Here is a 13,264-nt window from a genome sequence, read left to right as displayed (position 1 = left end):
TTTTGGAAGGAAGGAAGGAAGGAAGGAAGGAAGGAAGGAAGGAAGGAAGGAAGGAAGGAAGGAAGGAAGGAAGGAAGGAAGGAAGGAAGGGAAAGAAGAGAAACTCACTTGACCTAGATATATTTATTTATTCATCTATTAAGTGGGGATCTACTGGAAAAGGAAATGGCAAAACACTCTTGCATCCATGCCAAGAAAACCTCATAGAGGGTTCATGGGGTCACAAAGAGTTGGACATGACTGAACAACATAAGAGGGGATAATAGCACTTCTAAGAGTAGGTAGGAGGAAAAGTATTTCGACATCTCAGAAGTGCTTCCAAACCTACCCCATTCCATCTAATAAACCATCAACCAGGATAATTACACCCTTGATCTTCCCTTCACCTACAACTACTCCACTCCCCAAATTAAGAACACAAAATTCATTTATCTGATCACCATCTATTATTCCAATTTCTCCCTATGTCTTATCCTTTCTGAACCCTCATCATGACTTCCAATCCTTCTACCCCTCCTTATTTTCCTAAGCCTTCACCCCTGCCCTGGGTAGATCCTCCTCACTTTCTGATCTTAACACTTTAGATAAACACATCAATTCTATATCACTCCCTACTATTGATTGCCTCTCTCTATTGTCCTATTGGAGCAGCTCAGGAGTACAGTAGATAAAGTGCCAGACCTAGAATCAGAAGGATCAGAATTCAAATCTGGCCTCACACACTTACTAGCTAGATGACCCTGGACAAAACCCTTAGCCCTGCTTGCCTTGGTTCCTCATCTGGAAAATGAGCTGGAGAAGGAAATAGCAAACCACTCCAGTATCTTTGCCAAGAAAACCCCAAATGGGGTCACAGAAAGCCAGACACAACTGAACTACTGAACAATTGTCCTGGTACAACTGGTGACTTGCCAAATTCCAACTCTGGTTAGCTCCCACTATTTTCCTCCTTCAACTTGACTCATATGCTGCTGAATGGAATTGAAAGAAGTCACAAAAAACAAGCTGACTGGATCCACTATAGATCTGTTATCAAATCTCAACTGGACTCTCATGGAAATAAGACAATTCTTTTTCTACTCCCTCATTAAATTTTCTCCAGTCTCCCAAAAGACCCTTCTCCTTCCTCAAATCTCCCACAGCAACCTGTGCCCCCAGAGCTTTGTACTTTACTGAGAAAATAGAGGCCATTTGCCTTGAGCTCTCATTTTTCCTGGATATGTTCCCTCATTAACTCCTCCTTTATTCCAGCCTCTAATAATTAATAATTTCATTCCAGGCTCTTTATTTTAGTCTTCTTCTTCCAGCACCCACTGCTTCTATATGTAGCTTTAATCCCATCCCTCTCATCTTCTCTGGTAGATTGTGCCCACAATCATCCCCTTTCTCTGTCTAATCTTCAATATTTCCCTGATTACTGGCTCCTTCCTCGCTGCCTACAAATTAAAACCTCCTCTCTCCTTTCCTGCCCCCCAAAAGACAAGCAAACAACCAAAACCAAAAATCCAAACCCTTAACTATATCCTATGATCATCCCAAACTGTCATCCTGCTTCATTTTCCTTTCTCAGCCAAATGTCTATAAAAAGCCACCTGTTCTCACTACCTCCATTCCTGTCCCCTCATTCTCTCTCTTTTCCATCCTCTGCAATCTAGCTTCTCACCCCATCAATCAATGAAACTACTGTCTCCAAAATTACTAGCTATCTCTTAACTGCCAAAGCTCTTGACCTCTCTGCATAATTTGTTAAGAGAAAATAAATGTTATTAAGTGTCTGGCATAGTAGACCAGGTGCTCTGTGAATTGCTTTACAAAATTCACCTCATCTGATCCTCACAACTCTGTGAAGTAGGTGTTATTATTATTCCCATTTTATAGTTGAGGAAACTGAGGCACGCAAAGGATTAAGTATTCATGGTCACAGTGCTAGTAAGTATCTAAGACAGGATTTGAACTTGGGTTTTCCTGATTCCAAGCCTAGAACTGTAACTGCCTTAATGGTACTATTCACACTGTTCTCCTGGAGAGGCTCCCTCCTCTAGTCATCATATTTTTCCCTCTTGGTTCTCTTGGCTTGTCATTTCCTTCTCCAGTTCATTTTACAGATGAGGAAACTGAGGTCATTAGGGTGAAGTTATTTGCCCAGGGTCACACAGCTAGTAAGTACCTGAGGCCAGATTTGAACTCGGGAAGATGAGTCCTCCTGATTCCAAGCCTTGTCCCTTTGTCCTCGCTGGAAGACATGGATGAGAAGGACATTGTGTAAAATCAAAACAAAACCGTCTCAGCCAAAATTACTGACGCATCGTCGTAAACAACTTAAAGTCCAGAATTGTTCTATTTGAAGGGGATGACCAAAAACGGCCTTTAGATGCCCAACAAGATGCCTTTCTCCATTTTGGCTGGAAGGTGGCGGAGCTCGAGACCAATCTTGAGATCTTGAGAGATGGACAGGTGCTGGGGGATGTGGGACAATGGGAAGCGATTGCTTTTATTGAAAGGATGAAGCTGATGATGGTGGTGGTGGTGGTGGTGATGTATCAACACCGGGGATTTCCTTTTCAACTCCTATCAACAGTTTCCTACTCCAGCTGATAAGGGAAATGAAAATACCCAGCAAATTAGATGAGAAGTCCCTTGGCCTCGTTGGGGCCAAGCCAGCATCAGCAAAATAACTGTAAGCCAATGAGCCCCAAACCCTCTGGACCTGTGACAAGGAATGTGTTCTCTGGGCTTTATCAAACCAGCCCTGCGTGCTATGCTCTGCCCTCCCTTCCTCTCCTGGGTGCTAGGTGGAATTGCTTTGATATTTGAAGCTAATTTAAAAGTCTTTTCTTTGGGGAACATTTTTGGAATTTGTTTCAGATAATCTAGTAGCCAGAACTCATTAAGAAGCAAGAGTTCTGGGCAGCTAGGAGGCTCGGTGGATAGAGAGCCAAGCCTGGAGATGTGAAGTCCTGGTTCAGATCTGGCCTCAGATACTTCCTGGCTGGGTGATCCTGGGCAAGTCTCTTAAGCCCATTTGCCTAGCCCTTACCTCTCTTGGGTCTTGGAACTGATGCTTAGTATTGATTTTAAGACAGAAGTTATGGATTAAAAAAAGAAGAAGAAGAAAGAAAAAGAAGCAAGGGATAGTACCATTGAGCTACCTACAAATACCAAAACAATGCCAATCCTCTCTAACTACCATATTCATCTTCCTTATATTTATTCAATGTACTTGGCATCTTCTATGGGAGAATGGAAGCTCTCTGAGGGGGTGGGGGGATTGTTTTATTCTTTGTATTTTTATCTCCATTGTACAGAAAAGGAATTTAATTATTGGCAGCCAGATGGTATAAGAGACAGCAAGATGGTCCGATGGATAGAGCTCTGGACCAGGAGTCAGATAGATCTGAGTCCAAATACAGCCTCAGATACTTACTGGCTGTGTGACCCTGGGTAAGTCATTTAACCCTGTTTGCCTCATTTTCCTCATCTGTAAAATGAACTGGAGAAGGAAATGGCAAGCTGCTCCAGTATCTTTGCCAAGAAAAGCCCAAATGGGGGCATGAAGAGTCAGATACGACTGAAGTGACTGAAAAACAGCAGATGGTATGATGGAGAGAGGACTACCCTTGGAGTCAGAAAGCCATACTGAGATCAGATTCTTCTTCTGGAATTTCCTATAGCTGTGTGACCCTGGACAAGTCACATGCTCTGATCGCCTCAATTTCCTCATCTGTATAATGGGGATAATAATATCTCCTACTTTACAGAATTCTTCTAAGGCTTAAATGAAATACCATGTAAAGCACCCAGAAAACTCCAAAGCATTGACCAAATCCTTGTAATTATCATCATCACCCACTTGCTTTCTCTGGCTGTAGTCACAAATCCTTAAGCATTAAAAGGACCCTGTTTTCCATCTTCCTTCCTTCCATCTTTCCATCTTCCCCCTTCCTTGTCACTCATAGACTCTAACCTCTTCGAGAGCCGGGACTCTGCTTTTTCTTTGTATTCTCAGTGTCTGCCTGGCATGATTTAGGTACTTAAATATTTGTCAAACCCGAAGAACCCTTCAGTTTACGAGACTGGATGAAGAAAGAGAGAGGCTGGTGTGGTCCTCACTCTCTCTCCACGTGCTTGTCATCTGAAAGCAGCTGCTTCTGGCTTCAGAAGGTAGCATTTGGGCCGATCCAAATTTCCAGCGACTTCATAGCAATTGGCTCTCCTTGGGGACTCCATCCAAGCCTTGACGTCGCTTCTGGCCTGGAGCTCTGCTTGTGCAAGGTCACAGAGGACACGCGAGAGGGCCGAGTTCTGCACTGCCTCCCCACTCACAGACAGAGAATTTCCTTCTGAATGCTGATTAGATCTCGGAAAGGGAGCCCAAGACAATTCCCAGAGCCTTCTCGCCTGGTTCTCAAATAACAAGCGAGGGCCTTCCTTGCTCCCCAGAGGGACGAAGCTAACAAATTCATAAAAGCTGGATCAGAAACATATTTTTAAAAATCCATCCATAAGTGAGATGAGTCTTCTACAAGAAAGAATTCAAAGGAGACACGTTAATTCTACCGGTCAGTTTACCTTCCCCAGGAACTTTGAGGCCCAACGTGCCAAAGACTTTCTTCCAGGAGTCGGCAAAAGCAGATTTCCATTTAGGGACACTTTTAAAAAGAGAAGAAGAGGGGCAGCTGGGTAGCTCAGCTTAGAGACAGGAGGTCCTAGGTTCAAATCCGGCCTCAGACACTTCCCAGCTGTGTGACCCTGGGCAAGTCACTTGACCCCCATTGCCTACCCTTACCACTCTTCCACCTATAAGTCAATACACAGAAGTTAAGGGTTTAAAATAAAAATAAATAAATAAATAAAAATAAAAAGAGAAGAAGGGAGGCATGCAGAGCTGGGTGGGAGGGAGGTGCTGATAGGGTTTCTTGAGTTTTGCAGGAGGAACTGTAAAAGGAAAATGTCAGGGGTTGGAACGATGATTTGGGGAGAGCTGGGTCTACTTGATCAAACATTCTCTCCTTAATCTAACCTGAGAAAAATAAAAGTTTAAAAAACAGAAAGGAGACTTCAAATATTTGTAAGCAAGGGGCAGCTGGATGTCTCAGAGGATTGAGCACCAGGCCTAGAGACGGGAGGTCCTGGGTTCAAGTCTGGCCTCAGACACTTCACAGCTGTGTGACCCTGGGCAAGTCACTTAACCCTCATTGCCTAGCCCTGTAACAAATAAAAAAAAATTAACATAGAAGGATACATATAAAGATATTAGGGTTTATAAAAAATTTTTAAAAATTGGTAAGCAAAAGAAGAAACGTTAAAGTGGGCTGTCCACTTCACTTCCTAGTTTTCTAGAACAGAGAGCTATTAGGTAAGGTTCATAGAATGGTCAAGTTTAAGAAAGGAAGGGACCTTAGAAATGCTCATCTAAATTTCCTCATTGTATAGATTGTTTTGGTTTTTTTAAAAAGTGAGGCCCAGAGAGGGAAGTGAATTGTCCAAGGCATTCAAGAGTCACTGGAAGGGAAAAAAATGTTAATACATAGCTCTTAATTTCAGAATACTGTGTTGTAGTTTCTATACTTGGGAGCAAAGATCTAAGCAAGCAAGCAAAGAAATCAATATGTGAGAGAGAGAGAAAGAGAGAGAGAGAGAGAGAGATGGATGGACAGACATATAGACAGTCAATAGAGGCAGACATAAATAGTTGATAGATAATAGAGAGATAGAGACAGAAGCAGGCAGATGATGGGACAGACTGATATATAGACTTGGATAACAGATAATTTACCAATTGGGTGCCAGGCTATGCACTTTTTTTTGAAAGTTACGCTTTTAAAGGAGATACAAATACAAGTTCCTGTCCTCAAGGAGCTTACATTCCAATGGGGAAAGACAAGACACAAATAAATTCTAGAAGAACTCAGACAATCTGGCTGTTGAGGAAGAAGAAGAGTTTTCAGGGTTGAGTGGAGAATAAAATGGAGTAAGACTGGGGCCTCTCCTGAAATAGTGGTCTGGGCAAGCAGTCACCAATCAAGGCATCAAGACAGAGGTGTCTCCAGGTGGCAAGGTGGCTGGTGAGAAATGCTCAGAAGGGTGAGGGGAGAGTAAAATCGAGTGGGCAGCTAAGTGGAACAGTGTGCAGAATATAGGGCTTGGAATTAGGAAGACTCAAGTTTAAATCCTGCTTCAGATAATCCCTAGTTATACTGCCCTAGCAAGTCATTTAAACTTTCTGTGCCTTAGTTTCTTTCCCTGCAAAATAAGGAAAATATAGAACTAGCCTCAGAGAGTTGTTGAGAGAATCAAATGAGTTAATACATGTAAGGCATCTTGCAGACCTTAAAACACCATATAAATAAAAAAACTAACTATGATGATGATTTTAGAACTGAAGAAGAAATCCCACTGCAATAGGCTACAACGGAAAAGCAAACTGTTAGGGGAAGGCAGTGCCCCTAAATGGGTATATTTTGAGCCTGGGAGCTAGAAGACCTCAGTTCCCAATGGAGCTAAGTGTAGGACTTTAAGCAATGTCATTTCCCCTCCTTATTTTCTTGTCATAAAAAGGGGGCTTGGGACTCTATCATAGATCTCTAGACTCTGAGAGTTGAGAGGGACCTCTGAGACCATTCAGATCACCCCTTACCTGAATCAGGATCTGCCAAATCCCCAGAATCCAGCCTTTGGCTAGGCCTGCTGGTAGACAGCTCCAATTTCTATAAAGTTTCCCCTTCCTTTAGTAGTGTCAAATTCAAATAGAATTGTCAGACTGCATATTGACTTGGGGGAAAAAATAAACTAACATCACCTGTGTTGAATTATATTTGTTAAATATTTCCCAATTAATATGGTTCAGACACACCTGAAAGTTCTTTGGCCAGAATTTGCCCCCTCTGCCTTCCATCAAACCTAAATCTCCTTGGATTGTACTCCATTCATTCAACAAGAACTTATTAAGTTTTTACCCTGTGCCAGATGGATACTGAGTTGGGTATTTGTAATACCAGGACAAAAACAAAACTCTCTGTTCCCTCAGAGACTTTACATCATATTGGGGAAGGGGAGAACCTGAGTCACTAGGAGCAACATTAGTGATAGCTGGAGGGCACAAACAATCGGGGGTGGAGCTCAGAAAAGGGTGGTAGAGGTGAAGAGGGAGAGCATTCTAGCCATGAAGTTCCACCTGGGCAAAGACACAAAAAACAGAAGGTGGCATTTTCATTTTTTTTAAGCCCTCACCTTCTGTCTTGAAGTCAATACTGTGTATTGGCTCCAAGGCAAAAGACTGGTAAGGGTGGGCAAGTCAAGTGACTTGCCCAGGGTCACGCAGCTAGGAAGTGTCTGAGGCCAGATTTGAACTTAGGACCTCCCATCTCTAGGTCTGGCTCTCAATCCATTGAGCTACCCAGCTGCCCCTGGAAGGTGGAATTTTCAGAGAATAGCCAGTAAACCAATTTGCTCCCATCGTTCCAAATTCTGCCCTCTGAAGTCAAACAGATGAGCTATGAGGTCCATTTGAGCTTGAAAGTCAATGACTTTTTCTATGACTCCCCAGACCTATAACATATTGACATGGTGCTCAGATTCCATTCAGTTCTTTTTAATCAGGTTTATTATTACACATGAGCTCAGCAAAAGTTCTGCTGATAAATCAGTATGGTGGATTTCCAGGCTTTGAGATTGCCTATTCAGAACCTAAAGCAGTGTTGACAAAAGGTATATCAAAGAGACTGATTGCACACAGGGCTCTGATTAAATTAGGAGGGGGGAGGTTTTATTACCTCCTCTTTTTAATAATATGGACTCCTGAAGGCACAGAAGCGAAGGGCTGCATTTCACTGTTATCACTGACTTCCCCAAGTATCCCTGCCTGGCAGTCCAGGCTCTATCCACTTTCCTCTTCAGGAAGAGCTGTTTTAATTAAAGAGATAAGTGTCTGCCCATTTTCTCTCTTCTATCAAAAGTGCTGCAAAATTAAAGATCTGGCGAGCCACGAGTTTGTGGCAAAGAAAACCTGGCAAAGCTTTAATGAGCCCTATCATCTTTCTTTAAAGAGGGGGAAGCAACCAAAGAATCCAGAAGTGTTGGATTAAAAACTGACTGGTTTTGTTGGGGGACACAGGAAAGGGGTCAGAAGGCTTGGGTTCAAATTCTACCTCCAATGCTTACTACGATCTTTCTAGTCCTCAGTCCCCTGATCTATAAATAATCAAGAGATTGGGCTCCTTCTGCCTCTCAGGCTTGGAGCCTATGAATTTCTAAGTAAGAGACACGGTCCCACTGTTTGAGGATTTCTTTTCAATGTTTTAAGGCGTTTTCCTTTCATAATTCAAATATCTCAGAAACATCTAATTATTACAATGAATAAAGAAAGTGAGTAATTACTCCCAGACAGCAATTTCTTTAGCAATCCATTCCTCTGCAGAAACAAGTCCATTTCAAGGCTCTTGATAGCCAAGAACGCAGAACCTTGGTTTCCAAATAATATATAATTTGAAGGGGGTTAAAAAAACAGGAAAAACAAAATGTAGGGATTGAGATACTTCATTTCTTGTTGGTGGAGGAGATCGGGAGACACTGAGGTAAGAGGGACAGGGACAGTTTTGTGACATTATTTAAGTGGGGTGAAAGTTGGGAGGAGAAATATTGTGACTTGTCCAAAATCAGGTGATTTACATGAACTCGAGACTTAACATCACAAAATGGTGGATAAAGAGTGAAATGGAATTATATTATTTTTGTGTGTGTAATGTGGTCCAACCCCTTCATTTTAAAGATATGGAAACTGAGGCCCAAAGACATTAAGTAGTTTAGTTGCTCAAGGACACATAGGTAAATAAATTGCAGGATTGAGATTAAAATCCATAGCCTCTTGAATCCAAATTCATTGACCTTTCTCTCCATTGCACCATGTTGCTTTAGGCTGCCTCAAGAACCACTTACAAGACCATTAAGTGCCCTGTGGATAATTCAAAGAATGTCTTTTGCAGGACCAGCAATAAATAAATTTTCTTCTTAGAGTAGATCTGAATAGGGATGGCTTGGCCTCTTCGTAGAATATGGCAGCTAAGTTGATGATGGTGATGACAATGGACCAAGGGCTTACTGAACATATTCCATTCATTACTTCCCATAATTCTTGTGAGGATGAGCCATGAGGGATGGGTACTTGTAGTCTACCACTGCCTTCTTGGGTCTTAAAAAGAGAATTCACAAAACCATTGGGTTATCCAATAAGGTTTAAAGCAGCAGATTTCTATTAGAGTAGGTTCTGACTAGTAAATGAGACACTTTTAGATGTAAGGAATGACAAAGAAAGGATGCAGCCAGGGAAGCAACCAACACCCCCAAAATTAATGCAGGGAATGGATACGACACCCCCGGGACCCCAGCATTATGATCTTCAGGCCATAGAGCAGGAGGGACAAAGCCAGTGGTGGGACCTCAGAGAGGCTGCTCCTGCATCCAACTTCCCTAGTCTCCCATCATTTCTCCTTATCAGTGGTAAGACACTGAAATCCTTCTTTCCCCTCCATATAAGAGCATCTCAACAAGACTGGCAAGAGCCAGAGACCCTAGAGAGAGAAGTGAGGTTCTTTTAGCACCACACCAGTTTGGCTCCATCCCCATTGGAGCAAGGAAATACTTGGGACAGACTAAGATGGCAGATCTGGTTCTACAACAGGATGAGAGACATGGGACTCAGGGAGTATCCAGAAGTTTCTAGAAATCAAAAAAGCACCAGAGAAGGGGCTGCAGAATACCTGGAGTGATAGAATGCCTTCCCCAGTAGTGGCCAGAACATTTCCCTAGCATTATTGTCTCCATTTTACAGATGAGGATACTAAGGTTTATGAAAGGAATAAACTTGACCAAAATCACACAGGCAGTAAGTGTTTGAGCTAGAATTCAAACCCAGATTATGAGGTCCCAGATGTAGATCTGGAAGGGTCCTTAGAAGCCATCTAGTCCAACCTGTGCATTTCCAGATGAGAAAACAGGCTCAAAGAAGCTGAGTGTCTTGGTCAGGGGCAGCATCCAGCTGCTGATCATTGTCAGAAGCAGAACTTGGACCCAAAATGTCTTCTGACTCCCAATCCAGTGCTCCCCTGGTATTCATGGGAGTGACATAGCACCCTTTCTCTTTGGACTTAAGGAACCGAAATCAAATTGTTTCCATTCTTTTTCAAAATATAACAAAAGCAAAATAACATCAGAGAAGCAAAATGCCTTTGGAAGTGAATATTGGTTCCTTCTCATAAAAAATGCCACTAGAGGCATCTTTCTCTATGTTTAAGTTCAAATCAATAAGCATTTGCTAAGTTGTCTACTCTGTGTCAGGCACTGGGATCCCAAGAGAGGCAAAAGACAGCCCCTGCCCTCGAGAAGCTTACAGTCGAATGGGGGGAATAGCATGCCAACAAGTCTATAAAACGCAAGCTGTATTCAGGCTAAATAAGAAATAATGAGCAGATGGAAGGCCCTGGCATCTAGAGGGGTTGGGAAAGGCTTCCTGTAGAAGGTGGGATTCTAGTTAGGACTTAAAGGAAGCCAGGGAGGCCAGGAGATAGAGCAGAGGACAGAGAGCATTCCTGGTGTGGGAGATGGCCAGAGAAAATGGTGGGAGCCAAAAATGGAGGGTTTTGTTCCTGGGACAGCCAGAAGGCCAGTGGCATTGGATTGAAGAACAACTATTGGGGAGAAAGGAGTGAGAACTGGAAAGATAGGAGGAGGCTGGCTATGGAGGGCTTTGAATGCCAAACAGACTATTCTGGTTTTGCTTCTGGAAACACTGGGGAGCCCTGGAGTTCGATGAATAAGGGAGGGACATGCTGAGATCTGACTTCAGGCAAATCACCTTAGTGGTTGAATTGGGGGGAGGGAGTGGTTTCAAGTGGGGAGAGACTTGAAGCAGGAGACCCCCAGCCTCTACTCTATGACAGTAGCCCAGGAGGGAGGAGATGAGGGTCTACACCAGGGTGGGGGGCAGAGTTAGAGGAGGGGAGGCTATTGGAGAGATGCTCCAGAGATGAACTTGACAGGTATTGGCAACAGATTGGCAATGTGGGGTGGGGGAGGTGAGAGACAGTGAGGGGTCCAAGAAGACTCCTAGGCTGTGAGACTCTAGGCTGGACCTAGAGAATGGTATTGCCCTCTACAGTATAAATGGGACAGGGGGGAAGTTTAGGGGAGTGGAATAATAAACCATGTTTTGGACACATTGAATTTAAGATGTTTACTGAACATGCAGGTCCAAATGTCTAAGATGCAAGATTGGGAGTCAATAGAAAGACTAAGCGCACTCTTCCCTTGACAATTGGACTCCTCAAACCCTTTTTTGTTCTTTTTACCTTATTTTATGTTCAGATCATTCCAATAATTTTTCAGGTAGTGAGTAGTAAGTCTTTATTCATCCCTTCCCTCTTTATTCCAACTCTTCCCAAATATAGTATATCTATTTCATTTTCACTTATCTGCATATCTGCCAGAAGGTAAGCTCCTCGAGGGCAAGAGCTGCTTGTCTTTTGTCTGTTTAGTCATTTTTCAGTCCTGTCTAGCTCTTCATGCCTCCTTTTGGGGATTTTCTCAGCAAAGGCAATGCAATTGGTTGGCCATTTCCTTCTCCTTGTTTTACATAAGGGGAAACTGAGGAAAACAAGGTGAAGTGACTTGCCCAGAGGTCACACAGCTAGTAAATGTCTGAGGTCACATTTGAACTCAGGTCTTCCTGACTCCAGGCTGGGTACTCTATCCACTGCTCCACCTAGAAACAAGAAAGCACTCCATAAATGCTGATTAAATCAATGAAGGCTTACCTGCAAATCTGCCACCCCCCAAGTATTATATAAACTCCTCAAGGCCAGCAATTGGGTATTCCTAGGTTGAAGCACAGTTGCACACAGTAGGAATATGATAAATGACTGTCAGATGTATTTAAATCAGATTAAACTGAACTAGATTGAGCCCTGGGAAGGTAAGGATGAGAAGGACACACATGGCAAGCACAAAAGATGCAGCTCTGCCTTCGAAGAGTAGCAACCATTGGGAATTCCTTAGCTATTCTCAGCCATATGATGATCCAAACAATTCCAAAGGATTTATGATGAAAATTGCTATTCTCCAGAGAGAGAATGAATGATGTCGGAATGCACATCAAAACATGCTTTTTAAATTTCATTATCCTTTTTAACTCTTACCTTCCATTTTAAAACCAATACTATGAATTATTTCCAAGGCAGAAGCTAGAAAGTGTGGAGGTCCAAATTGAACCCAGAACTTCTCCTCTCTAGGACTGACTCTCTAACCATTGAGTCACCCAGCTGCCCTTATTTTTTATTTTTGTTTTCTGGTCTGTTTTCTTTTGCAACATGGCTAATTTGGAAATGTTTTGCGTGACTTCACAAGTATAATCTATATCAAATTGCTTACCTTCTCAATGATGGGCATTAAGGTTTGGAACTCAATATTTTAAAAAAAAGATTAAAAATTTATTTACATATTAATTGAGAAAAAAATTAAGAATAGCAACTACCATCGAAATGTATTAGCTGACACTGAATCCTGGACCACTGATCATCAGTGATGAAAACAATCCCTAGGAGAACTTCATGGTAGAATTTTATCACCCTTCAATGACTTAATTTAATTTCACTTTTAATTAATACACACTCCTTTTTTAAAAACAAAGCTCATAACAAAAGCACAGTCAGGCAAAACCAATTCCACCACCACCACCCCCATTGCCTATGCTTCATTTTACACTATAACTACATCCTAGATGCATCCTCAGATAAAGAAATTAAAAGAAGGAAGGAGCCTGGAGATTATGTGACCCCAATGTTCTCCAGATGATCTCACCTACTAGCAACCACTGTCTTTCCTCTTGTATGTCCCTTAATCTATTGACAAGTCATTAATTACCATCAGCTTAAGCTGCTCTCATAGGATAAAAGTTACTCTAAATTCCCTAGTGGTGGGGGGGTTCCAGGGGAGACTCTCATGACTAATGACTGGTCAACCTAATTTGAAGACTCCATCCCAATCCAAGAATCATCATGGAGAAATGGCTTCCCAATAGAATCTTTATTGAATAATTGGGGTCACTAGATCATGGATTTTGAGCTAGAAGGGGCCTTTGGAGAACATGTAGTCCAACGCTCTCCTTTTATACTGGGGGACACTGAGGCACGAACAAAATACATTGGGAAGTCTCTGAGGCAGAATTTAAAACCAGGTGTTCCTGACTTCAAGTTCAGTTGGCAACCCTGGAAGA

This window comes from Gracilinanus agilis, chromosome 3, assembly GCF_016433145.1.
Source record: "Gracilinanus agilis isolate LMUSP501 chromosome 3, AgileGrace, whole genome shotgun sequence".
In the NCBI taxonomy this organism is placed as follows: domain Eukaryota; kingdom Metazoa; phylum Chordata; class Mammalia; order Didelphimorphia; family Didelphidae; genus Gracilinanus; species Gracilinanus agilis.
The sequence above is the reverse complement of the archived record's forward strand: the minus strand, read 5'-3'. Positions refer to the sequence as shown.